Here is a 24,576-nt window from a genome sequence, read left to right on the forward strand (position 1 = left end):
AGTTTTGCCACTTTGAGCCACACCTAGCCAGTAAAGGAAAAGAGGAGCTCTTTGTCCATTCAAAGAGGAACTCTTCTATGTAAAGAAGGAGTTCTTTTCTATGTAAAAGCATACCCTGGAAGTTGTAAATGTACGTCACTCCTGTTTGTATTGCATTTGACCAAAGCCTAGTCAGCAGCTTCAATTAGCAGCATGGGAGGCAAAGAAGCATAGCCTTTGGCTGGCAGCCTTGGGTCCAGCTAAACCTCTATACCCATGGAAGGGGAGGAGTGATCTCACAGGTACAACAGTCTTACCTGGTCTCAAGCTCACACAGTTGGCCAGCACAGAGTCAGCATGAAATAGAAAAAGAGGCAGCCGGAGGCTTGGGACCTACAAGGAGAGCCATTCTGGTTCCTGTTGGCACTGAGGTTTTAGTTTTGTTCTTACTGAGACCTAGCAACTTTCTTTCTCTTGCTTATAATAAAGCCTTGGTTTTGCATAAGCCAGCCCAAGGGCCCTTCTGTTCCGACACCAAAAACCTTTGTCCAAGACAGGCAACCTGGTTATATGTTCCTCAAAATCAACATTTTACTGTCTTATTCCTGACTGTGGGTTTCCATAGTGCCCTGTGCTTAGTAGACAAACATTGATTCAACTGAATGTATTGCTGCCTTTTGCAACTGGATACATTTACTATTTGTATCATTTTTACTGGTTACAGACTACAGGCTTTCAAATTACTTCAAAGAACAGAAAGGGTGGGCCTGCAACAGGATCAGGGAATGTTTCAATTTGAAACTTGAAGTGGAAAATACTAACAGTTTTGGCACAGGCCCTTCCCTGAAATCTGTCATCACGATCTTCACCCACTGTTATGCAAACCAGGAGGACCAGGAGGGTTTGGTCCTTTTCTGTGAATGGACAAAGGCTTGTGGATGTGTGAGTTAAATACCAACACATCCAGCGGACACTCACGTTGAAAATGCTCTAGCCCAGACATGGAGAAGAGTCTCATGTGAAACTTTTTTTTTTTCAATGTTCTAAATTTAACCAGCTGGAAAGAGTAACATTCTATTAAACATTTTTTTAAAACATAAAGGGTTTGCTTTTTTAATGGGAAAGTTGCCTTTCATCAAAAGGATGGAAAACAATACTCCTGACTAATTCATTTGATACAAAGCCCAGCACAACAACATACCCAAATACATGGTCTGATGATCATCTTCAAGAGAAAATAAAGCAAGGGGTTTTGAGAGGCTTGCCTAACCAGGGCCAGTAAGTGGATTCTGTGGTAACATAATGAAAACAGCAGGACTGAAGTTAAACCAAAGAATTGTACATGTCTGCCTGGCACGCAGAAAGTATTCAATCAATTCTCGGTGAATGAATACATTTCAAAACTGATGCTGAAACAATTAGTCAAGAAATATTTATAACACAATACATTTGCTTTTAACTCTTAGAACACAGGATTTGTGAGTGAATATCAAAATTAATTTACACTGGCCAATGAAACCAAGTCCACTTTCCCTAGTGACTTAGACAGTAAAGAATCTGCCTGCAATTCAGGAGACCTGGGTTTGATCCCTAGGTTGGGGAAGATCCCCTAGAGAAGGGAATGGCTACCCACTACAGTATTCTTGCCTGGAGAATCCCATGGCCAGAGGAGCCTGGTGGTCTACAGTCCATGGGGTCGAAAAGAGTCAGTCGACTGAATGGCTAACACTTTTACCTTTTCAGGGGATAAACTATATGAAGGGAGCAGGAAGACTTTTAAAGGATGATGATCTAAAAATTATAAGTTATAGCACTGCCAATTTTTGCCATCCTCTACACATTGCAGTTAACCTTTACAGTGCTGAAAGATTCCTAATATCTTCACAATTTTATAGAGAGGTCATTGAGGACAGAAGCTGCCTGGCAGCATTGTTTTTTCTTTACTCTTTCAAGAACATTTTCTCAAGTCCTATATTTCTGAGTCTTTATGAAAGTGATATGTTCACTGATTGATATTGAATTTGCTGTGGTACCAGTATTTTCCAAAAAAAATATTTTTCTTTCATAGTTTAGCACTGTGTCTGGAGGCCTCCAAGGCCACTCCCAAGTTCGATGATTCATGAGCAGGACTCACAGCACTCAGCATCCTGTCCCACTTCTGGTTCTAATTTGTTTATTTTTAAAATTTTATTTATTTACTTAGTTTGGTTGTGCTGGGCTTTTGTTGTTGCGTGGCCTTTTCTCTAGTTGCAGCCAGCGGAGGCTACTCTCGAGCTGAGGCGTCCGGGCCTCTCTTTGCGGTGGCTTCCTTTATGGTGCACAGGCTCTAGGGCACGCGGGCTTCAGCAGTTGTGCTGCATAGTCTTAGTTGCTCCATGGCATGTGGGATCTTCCTGGATCAGGGACTGAACCTGTGTTTCCTGCACTGGCAGCAGGATTCCACTGGGCTCTGATCTTTTACAGTGAGAGGATACCAGGCACAATCCGCAAAGGAAGAGCAGGTTGGTGATGACTGGGGAAAGCCAGGTGCAAGCATCCAGTGGTCTGTTCCCAGTGTAATCCCAAAGGACACACTTGGTTCTTTGATTAAGCAAAGAATTTTGCATGTGAGAGAGATGCCATCCAGAGCTCCTTGGAGACTCAGTGCCCGAGGTTTTAACTGGGCAGACAGGCGGCCTCTGCGTGGCACATGCCCAAATTCCAGACTGTCAGAAGGAAAGCGGGTGTTGAGCATAAACCACATTGTTTTTATAAACAGTTTGGGCACAGAGAGTTGGTCTTATCAGTTAAGGGTGGGAACTTTCTTAAAATCTACTTTCCCAGACACCAGCCAAGGGCCAATCTTGCAAGCCGATCTCTTCTTGGATAGCAGTTTAGTCTTGTGTATTGGTTTCATATGATTTCAAACTCACTTTTCTTCCCCACCTTGGGAATTCTTTTTTTTTAATTGAAGGATATTTGCTTTACAATATTGGTTTCATTTCTCATTCCAGAAAGGTCAGCTTGCCTTTCTGGAGTTTTCTGCTATCCTTTAGAAGTTACTGTGTTGGAGTTGTTCCATATTTTGATGAGTTTCTGATGTATTTGTGGGGAGGCAGGCAATCTCCTCCAGTGGCAACCCACTCCAGTGTTCTTGCCTGGAGAATCCCAGGGACGGGGGAGCCTGGTGGGCTGCCGTCTCTGGGGTCACACAGAGTCGGACATGACTGAAGAGACTTAGCAGCAGCAGGCAATCTCCTAGTCTTACTCCTCCATCTTGTTGCCAGTCCTCTTACTTGGTTTTTTGATCTAAGAATGAGCTTGTTTTGATCTAAGAGCAAAGTTGTTTACATAGAGGAAGCTGTATCTTGATGTCATCAACATCTGTTGGCGTCAATGAGCATTCTGTAGGTCAGCTGTTGGCGGGCACTGCTGGGGGCCTGTGGATAAGAATGCATGAGCAGTCACTTGGGCTAGGGCACATTTCAGCCTTAAACACCGAGTTGGTGAGGACTTACCAAGAGCACTCTGTCTGGGCAAGGCTACCCTTTGCTGATCTAAATAGCCCTCTGAAGATCCTGGGGTATTAGCCCCTGCCTGGGCAAGGCAACTCTTTGCCAGAAGTGGTGAAAACCTTGCAGCAGCCTCTTGAAGGAGAGTATCTTGCCTGCCAACCCCAGCACCTTCATTCCTAGAAACATGGGCCTTCTGCTTCTCCAGCAGCTGGAAGTTAGCTTCTGGTTGGTTAAGCCAACTCTTCCAAACCAGCTTACACAAAGGCACAACTCAACTAAATTTGGATTTTATTCCTTTCATCTCCCCCTTGCCTGGAACAATAATGTAATTAATCTATCAGTGGTTTGGAACATGTTATTGCTTTATTGGCTTCTAAGAGACATTATCCTGTATGCTCTTGGCTTGTGAAATTATTGTAATTCCCACAATGAACCTATGTTAAATGAATAATTAGTAAAGACTTTCTCAGTCTCTGAACATAATTTATCTGAAAATAAAATAGCCTGCTAAATTTAACTCTTCTCTGCACAAATATCATCAGTAGAATATTGATAATCATGACAATGACATTAATAAGTTTGATGTATTTTCCCCCTGAATTGAACTTCTAGTTCCTTTCTTTGATCATTATGTAATTGACGTTTATGGAGCCCTTATCACACACTGGGCACATGGTTTAAGTCATTTAAAAAATTTTACAATAAACCTAACCTACTGTATAGAAGAGAACATTTAGACCAACTGGAGTTAAATAACTTACCTAGTCTCACAACTAATAACAGGTAGTGCTAGGATTGGCCAGGAGGGTCTGACAGTGGAACATGGGCTCTGGGGGGATTTCTTAAAAATTTTACCACACCCCTTTCATATCTTCTCTTTCTTCCTTTTAATGTGGTCATCGAAAAACCTACACACACACACACATCTATATTTCCCCATGTTGTACTGGTAGATCACAAAGACAATCAAGAACAGAACCTGGTGTGATTAGCCTTTAAAGACACGTTGAAATGAACAAATGATTAACCAGAACAACTGAAAGTCTAGTGTTTATGAACCTCATCCTTAAAAATAATATCATGCTGATTCTTGAAACTCAGTAGAAGGAGCTCAGTGCAAGAAACCTGGGCCAGTCACACCTATAGGTACTTTCTTTACCTATTTAGACCTTTTAGAACTGTTTTTATATTTTTCAAAGCTTAGAAGAAACTTCAAAACTTATATCTTATGAAACAATGCACATGTTTATCATAACTTCTTAAGTTTTTCCAATATGCAGGGCACAGGATTACTGCTTTTATTCTTAAAAATAAATAAATAAGAAGAGCCATGAACAATGGAAGATGTGTCAGAGGCCTGTCCACCTGCTGCTCACAGACTCCTCTGGAGCCCAGCTTCTACCCAGGGGAGGCCAGAACACTGCCATTACACAGTACAATTGGATTTGTCAGGAAGTCACACTGGTGATGCCAGTGCCTTTTGAAAGAAGCCATTTGCCCTAGATAGGTTGCAAAGGACTAGGAGGACCCTGCATCTGGGTCCTAGGGCAGGGATGAAAACCAGTTCATAGCAGCTGAACCAAGAAGCATGATGCTGCTAGGAAGTTAGAGCTGAAAAGATTTCAGAAAGTATGAAACTGAGGGAATGATAACTGTTCACTTCTTTGTAATTGATTCATTCAGGGCACTGCCCCAAGGTGATGACAATCCCTAGTTTATAGGGTGTGTGCTCAGTCATGTCTGACTCTTTGCGATCCCGTGAACTGTGTAGCCCGCCTGGTTCCTCTGTCCATGGAATTCTCTGTCCACGGAGTGGATTGCCATTTCCTTCTCCGGGGGTCTTCCTGACCCAGAGTTAAAACCCGCATCTCTTGCATCTCCTGCATTGGTAGACAGATTCTTTAGCACTAGCACCACCTGGGAAACCCCGTTTATATGGTGCTTAACTGTTTTTTCAAAGTACTTTCACATACATCATCTCCCATCCTCCTCACAGCAGCTTGGAAGGGAGGCCACATCTATATTATTATACCCATTTTGCTGACAAGAAACTAAGACTCGAGGATAAAGTGACTTTCCCAGTGCATCAGGATTAGTGATTAAGCCTGGACACTGTTTCTCAATCTAATCTAATGAGCAGACAAACCACTGGGGACCAGTAGGTCTAGTAGCTCTGAAATGGGGTCCAGATTCTTCATTTCTGACACATTCCCAGGCAACATGAGAAAAGTCAGAATGCAGAATGCATTAATTTTCAATTGATTTTTTTCTTACTGTGAAATAAAACTTACTTTCACAAGAGTATACAAATTACATGCAGAATGGAAGAAAACATTTGCAAATGATGCAACTGACAAGGGATTAATTTTGAAAATATACAAACAGTTCATACAGTTCAATATCACAACAGTCAACAACCCAGTCAAAAAATGGGCAGAAGACCTAAATAGAAATCTCTCCAGAGAAGAGATACAGATAGCCAAAAAGGCTCATTAAAAGATGCTCAGTGTCACTAATTATTAAAGAAGTGCAAATCAAAACTATAGTGAGGTATCATCTCATACCAGTCAAAACAGCTATCATCAAAAAAATCTACAAATAATAAATGCTGGGGAGGGTGTGGAGAAAAGGGGACCCTTCTACACAGTTGGTGGGAGTGTGAATTGGTGCAGCCACTATGGAGAACAGTATGGAGGTTCCTTAAAAAACTAGAATTACCACATGATTCAGCAATCCACCCCTGGGCATACATCCAGAAAAGATGAAAACTCTAATTAGAAAAGACACAGACACCCCAATATTCACAGCAGCATTATTTGTAACAGCAAAGACATGGAAGCAACCTAAGTGTCTTCTGATGAATGAACAGATAAAGAAAATGTGTAATGTATACAATGGAATATTACTCAGCCATTAAAAAGAATGAAATCTTGTCATTTGAGGCAACATGGATGGACCTAGAGATAATCATATTAAGTGAAGTAAGTCAGACAGAGAAAGACAAATATATGATATAATTATATATAGAATCTAAAAAAAAAGGATATAAATGAACTTTTTACAAAATAGAAACAGACTCAAAAAATACTTACGGATACCAAAGAAGAAAGGGAGAGGTGGATAAATTAGGATTTGTGGATTAACAGATACACACTACTATGTACAAAGTAGATAAACAAGGACCTACTATATAGCACAGGGAATTATATTCAAGATCTTGTAATAACCTATAATGGAAAAGAACCTGAATGACTTTGCTGTACATCTGAAATAAACACAATATTGTAAATAATCTCTACTTCAATAAAAAAATTACATACATACTTTAAAAACTGCTATGAAGAAAATGCCATGTGACTCAAGCACCCAGAAAGAAACCGGGTATTACCTGAAGCCTTCTCTCTGTGTCCCTCCTTGATCTTTAACTCTCTCCCTCCTCCTGGGAGGAAACCCTATCTTGACTTTTGTGATCATCATTTTCTTGCCTTTTTCTGGAAAACCGAATCTTTGAGGTGATGCTTTTTCATTGTCCTGGTTCCTGATTCTTTAGAGTCACCAAGTGGTTCATGTATGATGATGGTGCATAGGCCAAAGTGACAGGCCATGTCTTTGGAAATCTTTAGTAGGACAAAGTCCCTCAGAGGACCCCAGTCTGTAAGTGTGCAGAAACAGAGGCACCTGCCCTCTAAAATACTCACCATGGGAAGTGGTGTCCTGGAAGAAATGGATTGTGGATCCTCACTACTGCACCAAGTCAATATTTAACACATCGGTTACAGTTGGTCGAAGTTTGTTACTGATGGCGGGACAGATAAGAAATGTCAATATCCAGAGGAGACTGAAACCAAGGAAGAGGTTTTAAATGTTCAGTCAGCCTGGGAGTGGTCTTGCTCATGCCTGTCTTTCACTTCATGGAATTGTCACTCATGATTTTCAGAAACACATCTTCCTAACATGGCTGCTTGTAAACATGAATCTTTGCTTTGCCCAATGCCCTGTCTGATTAAACACTGGACTGGTGGCATATCCAAAGGGGCTATAACATTGGGGCTGCCCACCTTATGTTCAGCACCAGGTGGTCTGGAGAGTCTTAGTATAGCAAAGAGAGAGGCTGAAACTTCCCAGATAGCTTGTGAATAGGGCTGAGGATAAAGACTGGAAGGCAAACAAAGGCACTTACTTCTCTATAGACCAACCCTTTCCATGCAATCTGTGCTTTATGCATAGCTGGTAGCTACAGCTGTATAACATAGCATCTCAAAACTTAGTGGCTTGAAACAACTTGTACTTTCTCATGCTTCTTTGGGTTGGCCGAAAGGTTCTTGTCTTACCTGGGCACTTTGGCTGGAGAGTCAGCTGGGCTGGAAGGACCAGCATGGTTTCACACACATAGCTGACAGTGGTACTGGCTGAAATCTGAGGCGTCTCAGACTTCCTCCATGTGGTAACTCATTCTTTTTTTTTTTTTCCCTTTGGCTGCGGCATGTGAGATCTTAGTTCCCTGACCAGGGATTGAACCTGTGCCCTCTGCAATGGAAGCAATCTCATAATATTAACCACTGGATCTCCAAAGAAGTCCTGCAACTCATTCTTAAATGTTTGTTCCAAGGCAACTAAATATTCAGGATTTTTGCCAGCCAGTTGTTATGCCTCTGGCAGCTTGAAATCAGCCACAATGGGAGTGTTTCCACTACAAAAATTAAAAATTGGCAAATGCTGTTAGGTCTTCTTTTCATGAGTGTTGGTCTACCAGGGCACAACTGCCTACATCTGTGTGGGTCCTACAGAACCTTACAGAGTGGGTGCTTGGTATGTGTTTGTTCATTGAGTCTTCGGTTAAGAGGCAGAGAGTTGGTTAAGACAGCATGCTGCAGTTTCATCAAAAATGTAAACAAACAAACAAACTCTGTAAAATGTGGGGACTAAATCAAGATAGCTAAATTTGAGGGATATGTGTGATTACTAAACACCCACATACATACCCTATGTATTGTAAAGAGTATCAGCAACTCTGTTAATTTAAACTGTTATGGTGGGTTTTGGATGGAGAGTGTTTGACTTTGACATAAATATGTAATTGAATACTTATATAAGCTGAAACGTAAGTGGAATAATTGAGTTTCCCACAGGACAGTCTCCATAAAGCTACACTGAGGTTGTATCTAAGAGGGATACGGAGTTGAAGTCGAGGTCGGACAGTTCAAGAAACAAGCCTCTGCTATATCCACATATCTTTGTCTCTTCTTCACTGTGTTGTCTGTGCTCTGTAGATTTTGATTTCTGTCTGTCTTTGGCTGCCTCTGCACACATCTCTGCCTCCTTTGGTGTTGACTAAGTGGCAAGTTTGTCTATATTTCTTCGCATCTGTTTGGGTTTTCCTTAGATCTCTGTCTGGGTGAAAGAGGAGCATGGGCAGCAAGATGGTTTAATAGCTTTTCTCACAGTTTGCCATGCCACTTCACAGAGCATTTCCCCTGTGCCCTGGAATGAGATAGGGAACATCTGGCCACTGACCTGTTGTGTTTCCAGGCGTCCTTCACATCCTGAGAATGACTGATTAGGTCCTTGGGACATCCTTCCACTACCATCCCAGGTAGACTCTTAACTCCTATTATTTTTCTTTTTTTCCTTATTTATCAGCCAGAAAAAGAGGAAGAATAAAAAAGTAAAGTACATAAATATAGTCTATCCCTTTTTAACTCTGTTAAAAAAACTATCTCCTCTTTTGGCTTCCTTTACTCTGCCCAGCCTTAAAAGTGAGTGTTCCCCAAGGTTTTCTCTTCTGACCTTTGGCTTCTGTCTCCTCTCACTCATTGGGTGGTCCTGGGTGACTTAATCCACTCCCAACTACTGAAAAAGATGACTCAATCCAGGCAGCCCCAGACCCATGCATTCACCTACCAACTGGACATCTGGACATACTGAAATATCCCAATGACTCCCAAGGCTTTTTTTTTTTTAATTGGGGGATAATTACTTTACAATGTTGTGTTAGTTCCTGCTGTACAACGTGAATCAGCTATATGTATATGTATGTATATACATACATGTATACCCTCCCTCTTGAGCCTCCCTCTCATCCCACTCCTCTAGGTCATCACAGAGCACCTAGTTGAGCTCCCTGTGCTATACAGAAGCTTCCCACTAGCTGTTCATTTCACACATGGTAGTATATATATGTTAATGCTAGTCACTCAATTCATCCCACCCTCTCCTTCCCCCACTGCGTCCACAGGTCCTTTCTCAACGTCTGCATCTCTATTCCTGCCCTGCAAATAGGTGTGTATGAACCATTTTTCTAGATTCCACATACATGTATTAATATATATTTGTTTTTCTCTTTCTGCCTTCTCTCTGTATAACAGGCCAATGCTCATTACACCCTCATCTGCACTCATTATCTATTTCTTTTTTTTTCCCTTGAGAATTTATGCTATTTTATTTATTCCAGAAAAGTTTAATAAAGGAGGTGAGATTTTAGCAGCTGCTTGAATGAAGGATGCAAGTCCTATTTATAATCATTTGCCTTCCTATTAGCCCATTGTGCTCCTCGCTAGCACCATTATCTATTTCTTTAAACCTCAGTTAACGAGAGCCATTCTAGTCACTGTATTCCTCACCTTCAAACAAGTCTTTACGTTTCTACCTGCTTCAGTTACCCATTGTGCATAGCACAATGCCTACAAACTTACTGGCCTAAAACAACAACGATTCACTATTTCTCATAATTCTATGGCTTGCTGGGTAATCCTCTATTGTTTCTCCTGGGCTCATGACACTGGCTGCAGAGAGCTAGAGAATGAACCAGCTGGGAGATCCAAGTGGCCTCACTCATAAGTCTGGCCGTTGATGTCGGTGCTGGTTGTTGGCTAGAGGGCCTCGGCTCTTTCCCATGTGGGTTCTCATTTTCCATTAGGCTAGACTGGCCCGCTCACATCAGAATCTCAGGGCAATGCTCCAAACAAGCAGCAGCTGCCATGCATGTTAGACCTAAACTTCAGAACTCTCATGTCACATCTGCTGCATTTTGTGTGTCAACCGAAATCCCAAGGCCTACCCAGATTCAAGGAGGCAAAAAAATGGGCTACACTTCTCAGCAGGAGAAGCAGCAAAGTCACATGGCAAATACATACTAGGAGGGGAGGACTTTGTGGGCGTTGAACAAACAACCACGCTGCCATATTAAGGACTATAGAATTTGTCCCATGTCAACATCTATCACAATCTGATCTGTGTTTTAGGATGATAAGTCTGGTAGATTGTACATATGGAGTTAAAAAGGCCAGAGATTAGAGGCAGAAAGCCCAGTAGGGAGCTTGTTGCAATGTGCTAGGCAAGAAGCAAGAGGGTCTCGCTCACAGGATAAGGATGGGGAGCATGAATAGGAAGGATGTGTGTGTGCATACTCAGTTGCTAAGTCATGTCTGACTCTTTGCAACTCCAAGGACTGTAGCCTTTCAGGCTCTTCTGTTCATGGGATTTTCCAGGCAAGAATACTGGAGTGGGTTGCCATTTCCTATTGCAGAATAGAAGGATGAGTGTGAGATATTTCTGGAGTAGATTTCAGAGTTGAGTACTTACTATATGCTCAGTACTAGCATCGGAGAAGGCAATGGCACCCCACTCCAGTACTCTTCCTTGGAAAATCCCATGGATGGAGGAGCCTGGTGGGCTGCAGTCCATGGGGTCACTAAGAGTCGGACACGACTGAGCGACTTCACTTTCACTTTTCAGTTTCATGCATTGGAGAAGGAAATGGCAACCCATTCCAGTGTTCTTGCCTGGAGAATCCCAGGGGGAGCCTGGTGGGCTGCCGTCTATGGGGTCGCACAGAGTCGGACACGACTGAAGCGACTTAGCAGCAGCAGCAGCAGCAGTACTAGCATATGTGATACAGGGAGATGAGATGGAAGATACTAACTAGTGAAACAGAATCCAGCCAATTAAGAGGCATTCAAATGTTTAAGAAAGAAAATACATGTAAGAAAAAGGGAAAACTTAAGACATTAGAAGTGGTAGTGAAGTGCACCCCTCTTTTCTCCTTTTGATAACAGAACCTTTCTTCCGATAGTTCCTTTTGCATGTTTCAGATGGGACTGGTGAGCCTGTCCAGACCCTCACCCAAATATACATATCTTTCTACACTGGGGCACGTGGTCCAGCACTGGCCAGAGTGGTTTCCCGCTCTGACCTTAGTACTGGTTCAGGGATGCACATAGGACCCAAGACTGAATGAGAAGCATCTGCCCCAGGTCAGCCCCACAGGCACTGTCTAGGAAGACGCTCTCTTTCTGCTAGGCTTGCCGAGGGTCAAAGATGTGAGGCCGGAGCAGTCAATGCCATGTTGCTCATTGTGTAGAAATGGGTGAGAGCAGGGTCAGGCAGGGGTGAGGGATGGGAAGACTGAACTTTAATGATACACTTTTTGCTCCTGGATTCCAGCCATGCTTAACAGATACAGCCAAGATTTCTCATTTACACAAACCAAGAAACCCTCTTTTTGCTTAAGCTAGTTTAAGTTGAACTTCTTTCACATGCAACTAAAAACATTCTGACTGGTACAGAGACAACCACAGACTGTACAATCAGGGGTTGCGAGGATTCTTGTCTCTTGCTTCTCTGTGTTCCTCTCCAAACCATCCTGCATACTTCCACTACATTGTTCTTCTGAAATGTTTTTTTTTTTTTTTCATGCAAAAATCTTCTAAGGATCTCCATGAGTTATATATTACTTCAATTCAAGCACAATCCAGATTTAATTTACCTTTTTATTAACAAAAAAACCAATGTTCTCCCTGAACGCTCTTTTGTCAGATTGTTTTTTTGACTATTCTTCAAAAATTACTCTCTCATTTCTGCCTCTGTTTTCCTGCTCAAGCCTCTCATCCACCCTCCTTGAAATGTCCTCACCATTCCCTCTGCTCATTGAAATCCCACTCAGGTTTAATGTTTCAGTGCAAGCACACACATCTTGCATAAATGCTCTTGCTGAACATAACAGCCCAAGAGTCTTTCCTTCCCCTGAACACCCATTGTACGTCTCTTCTCACCTGCTTATTGCACATGTAATAGTATGCTCTGCTTTCTGCTTTTATTTAACCTTGTTTTCCTCATCAGATTTTAAATCTGTGAAAGGTCTAATGGTGCGAGGTCAAATACACAGGAAACTGACACAGGGTGCTCTGTATTATTGCAAAAGGAAACACATTCACCAAAGAAAACACAAAAGGGTTTGGAGTTGAGCTGGAGTAAGTCTTCTTAAAAATACATACAATAGAAAGTGAGTGTTCACAAAGAAGACTGTGGTAGCTCCCAAATTCTTTCTTCCCTTTTGATAGTGGAGAATGGTTGTTGGGAAGTGGCTTCCCAGTCAAGGGCCACATTTCCCAGCCCCACCACCCTTCCTGATGGAGTCATATGATTAATACCCAGCAGTGGAAAACTAGTGGAAAAATGTATGTCTCATCTGGCCAAGGTGGTTAAGAAGATGTGCCTTTTCTGCTCTCACTTTCCTTTCTGGTGGCTGCACACAGAGGACTCAGAGGCTCAGAGGCCCAGAGGAAAATGGAGCATAAGATTAAAGAATTCTGGGTTTCTGAATCACTACATAGTGGAAAATTGGCCCCTGACAAGGAACCCTGGCATTCAGCTGCTCCCTGAGCAAGACATTCTACCGTGTTCAGCCATTGAAATTTGTAGGAGCATTTGTTATAGCAGTGTATTCATTAGGGTTCTCCAGAAAAACAGAATCAATATGATGTGTGTATCTATCTATTTCACCGAGATTTATGTTAAGGAACTGGCTCACATCATCATGGTAGATGGCAAGGTCAAAATCTGCTGGTTAGGCCAGCAGGCTGAAATCTAGAAAGAGCTAATGCTACAGTTCAAGACCAAAGGCCATCAGCTCAGGCATTTACTCTTGCTTGGGGAAGGTCAGATTTTGTTCTCTTTAAGTCTTCAACTGATTAGATTAGGCTCATCAATATCACGGAGGGAAGTCTGCTTTACACAGAATCAACCAATTTAAATGTTAATCTCATCCAAAAATGCTCTCGTGGAAACACCCAGAATAATATTTGACTGCATATCTGGACACCATGGCTCAGCCAAGTTGACACATAAAATTAACCATCATAAGCAGCCACTGTTTCCTTAATTTACACCAAATGTGCTGAGAATAGCAACCTACTCAGGCAGACATGGCATATTTCTCTTTCACTTGCCTTCCCTTAGAGGCTGTTCCTATTCTGGTAAAGGAAGACACATTATTTTCAAAATAGGATGGAAACATCAAACTTTCTACAAAGGTATAATAAATTATTTGAAAAAGCATTGGAGAATACACTATGATCAATATACCATAATCCATCATGACTGCATCAGAAAAGATATAATCAACTGAGTTTTAATAATTAAACTCAGTTTATAAGCATCTGCCTGCAGTGCAGGAGACCTGGGTTCAATCCCTGGGTGGGGAAGATCCCCTGGAGAGGGAAATGGCAACCCACTCCAGTATTCTTGCCTAGAGAATCCCATGGATGGAGAAGCTTGGTAGGCTACAGTCCATGGGGTCACAAAGAGTTGGACACGACTGAGCGACTTCACTTTCACTTCCTAGAATTAGGCACAGTGAATATTATCACCAAGGAGCCTTCCCTTCATGTCCATTGTCAACAGAAAAGAGTGATGTGTTATTCTTGTGATGAGTGGTTTTTCAAGCAAGATCACCTGACCCCTGTCATTCATCACTGAGGCTTCCATGACTTGGTTCTTGGCTCTTATAATGAAGCTGGTGAGCAAAGGAGAAAAACAGGACTGAAAAGAGGATTGCTGTACATCAATATCTCAGAAAATAACTTCTGTACCTTCAACAGCAAAAAGATCACTCAAAAGCTAAGTATCTCCCTGACGCTCATCACATCTTATAAGAAAATGGTGGAAAGGAATTGGTATTTTTCTTAATATTTATACAACACTACAGGCTGTATATCTTTGACAATACATTGAAATGTTTACTATTTACCCAGCATTCTGGTCAATACTGCATAATGATCTAGGTAACTTACTACCCTCTTCCTGAAACCTGCTCTCATCATCCTAGAGCTTTTTATTTCAACAGGCATGTATTTAGTTAACAAATATTAATTGAGCATCTACTATGGATATAGTGCTGTATCAGGAACTGTAAATGATTCAAAGGAGTAGAAACTGTAGCCTCACACATTTCAATAAGCTCTTACTACATAATCTCCGTGTACGCTAACTCTGTGTGTGTGTGTGTGTGTGTGTGTGTTTACAAGTGAAGGATAAAGCTATCCTTCTTTAACTCTATGTTCCTACTTTTCTCCCGTGTCTGGAGTATCTGAATACTCTGTTTGCCTGTGACCACTTGGAGGGAGCTAGTTTTCTGGGTCTCCTCCCTTGAAGGCATTTCTGTCTCTGATCTTTGAATTGTGATGAAATTACACTCACAGCATGGACAAGAGGGGCCCAGAAGTCTGTGGTTCCTTATCTACTTCCCAGTGGCTCCTCCTCGATTCTAGAAGGACATTATGGCAGGTGTAGCATGAGGAGAAAGTCTGTTCACTTGCTGACTTGCAAAGGGTGTGAGCAAAGAACCAGTACCCCACATACTCTTGCACCCCCAGACAGCGGGGAAGCCCACCTCACATGCATATTTTGCTTGGTGCATGTACAACCCAACTGCTGGAGACCAGATTCTAGAGCAGAAAGTCACCTGTCTGTAGCCTCCCTCCTCTCTTCCTCCTTTTCTTTTCCTGTTGTAGGTTTCTTGAAGCTCAGCAGGTCTTGGATCCATGAATCTGGAGCAAATCTTCCCTGTCTAGCAGCGTGAGACGGATACCCGGATATCCAAGCCTTCAGTCTGCAGTCCCTTCAGTCCCTCAGGCGTCATTCATGCCTTGGGGTGGGGGGAGGGGAGCAGCAGCAGGAGAAGACTTCCTCCTTCACCATCTGGTGCAGCTCTTGGTTTATTTATCAGACTGAGAAGTTTACACTGAAGTTTAGGTATTTTTGTTGAATTGAACCTTTCATGATTCCTCTGGCTAGGCTACAACCCCAACATCCCAGTTTACCAGGCCTTGTTCTCGAATTTACTTGCTGCTACCCTGCTCACCCCAACTCTTATCCCTGCTGAGTCTCCAAAGAGCAGGGAAGCCAGGGAGGGGCTGGAGGAGGGTGGGGTTCCTGCCTCCCTTCATCACATAAACAAGGAAGTGAAGGAAGCTTCTGTATGCCTAGAATGCCAAGCATGGAATGCTGTGCATCGAAGCGTTTATATTACTCGGCTGGGATTAAGCATGAAAAGCTTTACTTCTTCAAATCAGTTAAGCTTGAGCTTCCATGATGCATTTCAGGACATGTGGTTATCATTTTAATTATACTTCAGTGCTTGTACTGGATGTTCTGAAAAGTTTTAATTAAATAACAACAATAACAGCAGCTACCATTTAAATCTATGCCCCTGGCAGGGCACCATGTGCTTCAGTGGGTATCTTTAACATTTGCAGTTATCCTTAATTTTTACAGAGAGATAACAGGCACAGAGAGGTAAAGCCAACAAATAAAAACTTGCCCAATGACACACAATAGGGCAGAGGTAGAAGTTGAATTCAAATGTGGGGCTTTTGTTTGCCAAAATTCTTTTAATCTCTTGGAGTTGGTGATGGACAGGGAGGCCTGGCATGCTGCAATTCATGGGGTCGCAAAGAGTTGGACACAACTGAGCGACTGAACTGAACTGAACTGATCTTCACAGGAGAAATGACATAGATCAAATTACACTTTAAACCTACTGAGATTTGCTACTCATACAGGTCTGATGAAGCCTTCCATCAAGTAAATAATAGCCTGTGTATAAATCCAGACATTATATACACATGTTTATATAATAAATAATTTTTAGAATGTTTAAGGTAAGCTATAATATTTGGATCACAATAAACTGTGGAAAATTCTGAAAGAGATGGGAATACCAGACCACCTGACCTGCCTCCTGAGAAATCTGTATGCAGGTTAGGGAGCAACATTTAGAACTGGACAGGGAACAACAGACTGGTTTCAAATAGGGAAAGGAGTACGTCAAGGCTGTATATTGTCACCCTGCTTATTTAACTTCTATGCAGAGTACATCATTAGCAATGCAGGGCTGGATGAAGCATAGACTGAAATCAAGATTGCCGGGAGAAATATCAATAACCTCAGATATGCAGATGACACCACCCTTATGGCAGAAAGCAAAGAAGAACTAAAGAGCCTCTTGATGAAAGTGAAAGAGGAGAGTGAAAAAGTTGGCTTAAAGCTCAACATTCAGGAAACTAAGATCATGGCATCTGGTCCCATCACTTCATGGCAAATAGATGGGGAAACAATGGAAACAGTGGCTGACTTTATTTCTAGGGGCTCCAAAATCCCTGCAGATGGTGATTGCAGCCATGGAATTAAAAGACTCTTAGTCCTTGGAAGGAAAGTTATGACCAACCTAGACAGCTTAAAAAGCAGAGGCATTACTTTGCCAACAAAGGTCCGTCTAATCAAGGCTATGGTTTTTCCAGTGGTCATGTATGGATGTAAGAGTTGGAATGTGAAGAAAGCTGAGCACCAAAGAATTGATGCTTTTGAACTGTGGTGTTGGAGAAGACTCTTGAGAGTCCCTTGGACTGCAAGGAAATCCAACCAGTCCATCATAAAGGAAATCAGTCCTGGGTGTTCATTGGAAGGACTGATGTTGAAGCTGAAACTCCAAAACTTTGGCCACCTGATGTGAAGAGCTGACTCATTTGAAAAGACCCTGATGCTGGGAAAGATTGAGGGCAGGAGGAGAAGGGGAGGACAGAGGATGAGATGGCTGGATGGCATCAGTGACTCAATGGACATGAGTTTGAGTAAACTCCGGCAGTTGGTGATGGACTGGGAGGCCTGGGGTGCTGCAGAACATGGGGTTGCAAAGAGTTGGACATGACTGTGCGACTGAACTGAAGTGAACTGAACAATATTTGGTCCTTCTATTTGAGAAAGTAAAGATGTTTCAAAAACACTAAAGGGGCCTTTGTTATTCCTTTGCAGATATATATTGAGTGCTGGTCTGTGAGAATAAAAAGGTGGGAACAGCAGAGGGTCTCTATCCTCATGAAGTATATAGCTTTTGTCTTCCTGGAGCATCTTGCCTTTTGTATTGGGCTGTTTAGAAAGAGGGCTTCCCTTGTGGCTCAGCTGGTAAAGAATCCGCCTGCAATGTGGCAGACCTGGGTTCGATCCCTGGGTTGGGAAGATCCCTTGGAGAAGGGAAAGGCTACCAACTCCAGTATTCTGGCCTGGAGAATTCCAGTTTAGAAAGAGGATGTCCATTTTTGTGTGGCAATGGTCAATAGCTTAAAAAACGTTTTTTTCCCCCTATGTATCACAGTAATGCATTTTACTGTAAAAATGAAAAAAGCAAAGACTATATAATATGTAATATTATATATATAGAATATAGAACTATATATATAGAATAGAATATATATAGAATATAGAACTATACAAAGTTAGTTTCCAGTATTGGCAGCCTCAAAGAAGCAATCGGAATTATAGATGAAAATATGTAATGAATATTTAAGTCTCTTCCTCCAAAGGCAAAACAGAAGATACAAGCTGGCACCCCTCCTCTGGCACAGTGCCCTGCAGGGCTCCTGGCACTTTGTTTCTAGATGGCTCCTAAGCTTGGGGCAAGCAGAAACTCAGCTAAAAGTAAATACAAACAAAAATTCTGGCCAGAGGGTCTTCCAAAGGCTTTTCTTCCCCTCTTCCTTGTTAATTTATTTCCATGAAAAGACGCCAAAGACATTTAAAATTGGGATTGTTCTAGATAACCCAGGGTAGATGGCTACCAGACATATATGGGGGATCACACCACAAGAAACACTCAAGAGATATCTGCCAAACGAAGGAACTAAAACTCTGTCTGGATATTTAGAAAATTAAACCAAAACAACTCTGGAATACAACATACAAGACTCATCAGGTTTTATAGGTTTTCCATTTAACCGCCTTCTTCCCCCCTTATATGCAGCAAAGGGAAAAACAGCCAAGAGTTTCTTGGCTGAATTGTAAAATTGTGCTTTCAGTTTCTGCCATTTCAGTTCCTGTTATCATGCTCTGAGGTGCACTGAAGTGCAGCAAACCCCTGGGGTATGCAAGGCCGCTAGAAAAACTTTGACTGCAGCCCCGGCAGCAGGAGATATTAATAATGGGATGTCAACACAGTCCACACTCAGGAACCTCTGGGAAAAGAACCCGGAGACAACCCTGGGTTTGTGGTACGGAGCACCCTGTGAAAATGCCTCACTGTGAGAGCGGCACAGGTTTTACAAGGGCTGTGAAGAAACACATTTGAGTTAATAAAGTTCTTTATTGAGTGTTTACTGTGCCGCACTGTGCCTTACATCTATTACCTCACTTCATTTTCAAAACAACTCTCCAAAGAAATCATGACTATAATCTCACCTCACAAATGAAACAACTGAGGCACAGAGGGGCTCTGTGACTTGTCCGGGGTGAGGGCGAATGGCAGAGACAGGAGGAAACACTGGCGGCCTGGCCCAGGCCCCCACACAAAACCACTCTGCTACAGGAACTTGATCCAATACGTTGTAATAAGCTATGATTGAAAAGAATCTGAAAAAGAATATATACCTATACATGTAAGCTTCCCGGGTGGCTTGGTGGTCAAGAACCTGCCTGCCAGTGCAGGAGATGTGGGTTCGATCCCTGGGTTGGGAAGAACCCCTGGAGAAGGAAAATGACAATCCACTCCAGTATTCCTGCCTGGGAAATCCCATGTACAGAGAGGTCTGGAGGGCTATAGTCTATAGGGTCACAAGAATCGGGCACAACTTAGCGACTAAACCATCACCATCACCACCGTAAGAGAATCACTTTCAGAACACCTGAAATGAATACAAAATTGTAAATCAACTATACTTTGATAAAAATAAAACACCATCAAGCCAAAAATAAATAACTAAATAAGGACGAAAGCGGGGGGAAAAAACCAACCCCATCCAGCTAGAGTGCCCATCAGATGGCAGAGAAAACTGATGGATTACTGGGCCACTAACGTTTAGGTTGTTTTTACCGCCCCCCTCCACCGCCCCCATAATGTGAACAAAACATATCTGAAACATAGACAATAACACTTTAAAAAGTTCTTCTATAATTTGTTCACTCTATTCATTTTTTTCTGTTTTTTTGGCTGTGAGATCTTAGTTCCCCAACCAGGGACTGAACCCATGCCTCCTGCACTGGAAGCGTGGAGTCCTAACCACTGAACTGCCAGGGAAGCCCCTGTTGATTCTTTCTGGACAGCATTTATCGAGTCCCTACTATGTGCTAGCCCCTGTCAGGAAAAAGAAGGTGAATAAAGCATAATTCCACGTAAGAGTGTCTGTGGTGAGTTTTGGAATCAGCCTATGCAGGGGTGAGGCGGGGCTTCCCAGATGGCGCTAGTGGTAAAGAACCTGCCGCTCGTGAAGCAGACGGTAAGAGACTGGGTGCGATCCTTGGGTGGGGAAGATCCCCTGCCTGGCAGGCTACTGTCCATAGAGTCACACAGAGTCTGACATGACTGAAGCGACTTTGCACACACGCACGCACACACATCCAGGTCTGAATCTCACTTCTGCTGTCTATCAACTGTGGGACTTTGGGCAAGTTTCCTAACCTCTCGGAGTTCGGTTCCTCCCATAGAAAAGAGGAATAGTAGCAGCTCTCCTCCAGGGTTGCCCTGAAGAATGAATGTGCTAAGGTGTGCAGGGTGCCAGCCAAGCGCCTGACACATTGTACACATGGCAACTACCAGTGAGGCTTCAGGCTTGGACCCTTATACCCTGTGAGGGAGGTGAGACACATTAGACAAAACAAATGATGCTTTCCCTGTGGGATCCCCCAGTGTGAGCCACAGAGAACCACTGGATAATTTATGACCAGGAGCGCTCCACTGCAGAAATGCAATCACTGTGGGTATTGGGTAGATCAATGGGAGGGTGAAGGCCTCTGACATCTTATTTACTAGCTGGGTTAACTCCACACAGCCTCTGAATGTCTGCTTCTTCTAATCTAGTTAAGTTGGGTGCATGCGTGCTAAGTTACTTCAGTCGTGTCTGACTTTTTGCGACCCTATGCACTGTAGCCCACTAGGCTCCTCTGTCCATGGGATTCTCCAGACAAGAATACTGGAGTGGGTTGCCATGCAACCGGGGATTGAACCCAAGTCTCCTGCAGCTCCTGCATTGCAGTTGGATTCTTTACCACTGAGCCATGGGGAAAGCCCCGCTAGTAAGTTTCAGGTTGGCTTAAATGATGCCAAAGTTTCTTTCAGTTATCAATTCTCTTTTAATCAACCTTTTAGTCTATTCTTCCTGGAAGCCACAAAAGAAAGGAACCATAATTGCATTGCTCCACAAATAGGGTAAGGTCTTTTATCTTTTATTTTGAGTTCCATTGACAGGCTAAGCATTAAAACTGGCAATCACAGGCCAGAGTCAGATGATATACGAGAACGCTGGAGCTGTAGCACATCAAACAAAATCCTTAGGGTACAGAATTTTTTTTGTGTGTACTTAAATTATGAAAGTAACAGATAATTACCCAATCAGAGAGAAAAGTCAAATGCACAGAAAACTCTACTCCTAAAAAGTGAATGTCCTTTACTTCCTCAATATTAACTCCTCCACAGAATAACTTTAAATAAAGAAACAGATCTTAATAAAGTCAATTTTAGAAATCCGTTTCTGGCCGAAGAACCAGAACGACAAAGTTCACGCTTAGCCCTTTGTTGTGTTCTTGTTATCAGCTATTCGGTGATAGGTAGGATTATTTTAGCTTTCACCTAGTACCTTATCTGAGTTTCAGGTATGCAGTTATGCTTTTATTGCACATTCTCCAATGGCACAGTGTGCTGTGTCAAGTTACTTTTTCTCACTTTAGTTCACTGGATGAAATACAGTGGAAAGTAGCCGAGGAGTTAGAACACAGGAGTTTCAGAGCTTGTGCAAAAGCTCTGTGTTTGGCAGTGCCTTTGGTCTTATGCCTCATCTGTTTAAAAAAAAAGTAAAGATATCCACTTATAAATCTTCAGTTTCTAAATTTCATGTTTTCACATCTGAGCTATTAACTTCTTTGTATGGTACTCACAGAAGAAGACAAATAAAATATCCAATTGAAATGATTTTTTTCTTTTGCTGATTGCAAGCAGAATTAGTATATTTGTGCTTTGGCAAACTGTTACTCTTATGGTCTTTTGTTTAAACCCCCAAATGGTTTATTTTATATCTCAAACTTATATTCAAATGATTATATCTGATTTATTTTGCATGTCAGCCTAACCACTAAGCATATGTCATCACATCACTTAATTTATAACAGAACATAAATTTGCTGTGTCAGCTCCTTTAGTTAAAATAGAATCCGGTAATTTACAGTCATCCACAAAAGAATTCACAGTGACTACTAAATAACAATAACAATAGCCAAGAGACTGGGGTAGAAATTTAAAAATCAAAGGCAGATTTCTGGGAAAAAATTATTTTCTTTAAAAAAATTTCCATTACTTTTTCTCCCCTCAATCTTCTTTTTTGCATCCTGCTGCCTTCAGAGAAGGCTTTACACACACACATACACACACACACTCATACACACCATTCATTTTCGGAGGAGTGGGATGATTGAATAGATACAGAAGGAAAGGAGATAGGTTGTTTGTTTTACCATTAAATTTCGAGCCTCAAGTTGAAGAAAAGAGTTAAAAATAAATAAATATGTCCTTTAAAGCCTCAAAATCTTACGTATAAGTTTTGTTGCCTTCTTTGGGGAGGAAGGGAAGAGTTACAGAAAATCTAAAGAAAGTTATGTCCTCTCTTTCCAAAGAATGCATAGCTAAATTTCAAAAATGTGCAAATATTTCCATGGACCCTGTTTTAAGGATCCCTGGCTTAGTTACTGAAGAAACAATATTGAAAAATATTAGCAGATAATAGATAATAGGGGTAAACCAAATCCTTAGTTTTCCAAAAGATTCAACGTATAATTTGCGTATGGTATAGATCAATTCCCATTTATTACCAAGTGAAAACTTAAGAAAATAACGTTTGCAGGTTTGGTTAGACAAACCTGGGGTTTAAACCATTGTATCCCTCTCTGGAACAGGAAAGTAAAAAGTAAGGAAATCCTTCCATTGTGTAACTAACTTGTTTTTTTCTCATAACTTGAAGACACCTTTTAAAACATGTTGCCTTAAATCTATACATTCAGTATCCTATGGAAGCCAAGACTCATGTGGTGACACTTAGATACTTTAATTGTGTGGACATTCACCTCTAAGGTGTTGTCAGACAATAGAAACAGCAAAAAATCCATAAAAACTTTGACACTGAATGGAAATTGCCTTGATTAATGTCACATTAGAAACTTCACAAAAATCCCTGATGCTTGTAAGAATTCAGTGACTTCTGTTGCTCATACCAGATCACTCTAGTCCTTGTGAATAAGAAGAAGAAGCAGCAGCCCACCAACGCGCATGTTGTCACTTACCCCATTGTTTTTAGGATGGAAATAAAAATCTGTCTTGTTTCTTTGTGAATTCCTCCAGGGGTTCTCACTGATCTTCAGAGAAAGGCAGTCTTCTAAGAAGACTCTGTTTAAAAAAATTGCAACATATGGGAAATTGTAGTAATAATTTGAAACATTGACTATACCAAAGCCTTTAACTGTGTGGATCACAATAAACTGTGAAAAATTCTTCAAGAGATGGGAATACCAGACCACCTGATCTGCCTCTTGAGAAATCTGTGTGCAGGTCAGGAAGCAACAGTTAGAACTGGACATGGAACAACAGACTGGTTTCGAATAGGGAAAGGAGTACGTCAAGGCTGTATACTGTCACCCTGATTATTTAACTTGTATGCAGAGTACATCATGAGAAACGCTGGAGGCCTGGAGGAAGCACAAGCTGGAATCAAGATTGCTGGGAGAAATACCAATAACCTCAGATATGCAGATGACACCACCCTTATGGCAGAAAGCAAAGAAGGACTAAAGAGCCTCTTGATGAAAGTGAAAGTGGAGAGTGAAAAAGTTGGCTTAAAGCTCAACATTCAGAAAACGAAGATCATGGCATCTGGTCCCATCACTTCATGGCAAATAGATGGGGAAACAGTGGAAACAGTGTCAGACTTTATTTTTTGGGGCTCCAAAATCCCTGCAGATGGTGACTGCAGCCATGAAATTAAAAGACGCTTACTCCTTGGAAGGAGGTTATGACCAACCTAGATAGCATATTAAAAAGCAGAGACATTACTTTGTCATCAAAATCTGTCTAGTCAAGGCTATGGTTTTTCCGGTAGTCATGTATGGATGTGAGAGTTGGACTATAAAGAAAGCTGAGTGCCGAAGAATTGATGCTTTTGAACTGTGGTATTGGAGAAGACTCTTGAGAGTCCCTTGGACTGCAAGGAGATCCAACTAGTCCATCCTAAAGGAGATCAGTCCTGGGTGTTCACTGGAAGGACTGATGTTGAAGCTGAAACTCCAATACTTTGGGCACCTGATGCGAAGAGATGACTCATTTGAAAAGACCCTGATGCTGGTAAAGATTGAAGGCAGGAGGAGAAGGGGACGACAGAGGATGAGATGGTTGGATGGCATCACCGACTCAATGGACATGGGTTTGGGTGTACTCCAGCAGTTGGTGATGGACAGGGAGGCCTGGTGTGCTGTGGTTCATGGGATTGCAAAGAGTCAGACGCGACAAAGCAACTGAACTGAACTGAAAGAGAAAACCAAAGAGAAAGATAAGAGACTCCACTATAGGGGCCTGAAATGGCTTTATTAAGCCCATCACTTGGAAGCATATTGAGAAGCAGAAAAGTTACTTCTACAGCCAGCATTCTGAATAAACTTCTTCCAGCTAAAAAGGGCCTTAGAGAGGTGACTAAGTCATGAGGCTGGAGCCTCTGTGAATAGGATGAGTGCCCTTATAAAGGACACCCCAGAGACCTCTTTTACCCTTTCTGTTACCTGAGCTTATATCCAGAACACGGCTGCC

At 42.0% G+C, this 24,576-nt stretch overlaps 1 long non-coding RNA gene across 1 annotated transcript; it reads right to left on the bottom strand.

Annotated features, from left to right (window-relative positions):
* Positions 1–1,394: 1,394 nt before the first annotated feature.
* Positions 1,395–23,167, bottom strand: LOC147375851 (uncharacterized). The gene is made up of 2 exons (XR_015160544.1): positions 23,064–23,167; positions 1,395–3,398 (listed from the first exon to the last, which is right to left on the bottom strand). It is a non-coding gene; the product is annotated as an uncharacterized LOC147375851 (long non-coding RNA).
* Between the last annotated feature and the right edge of the window lie 1,409 nt (positions 23,168–24,576).

This window comes from Bos grunniens, chromosome 3, assembly GCF_055505025.1.
Source record: "Bos grunniens cultivar Pamir isolate PY7600 chromosome 3, Bosgru_T2T1.0, whole genome shotgun sequence".
In the NCBI taxonomy this organism is placed as follows: domain Eukaryota; kingdom Metazoa; phylum Chordata; class Mammalia; order Artiodactyla; family Bovidae; genus Bos; species Bos grunniens.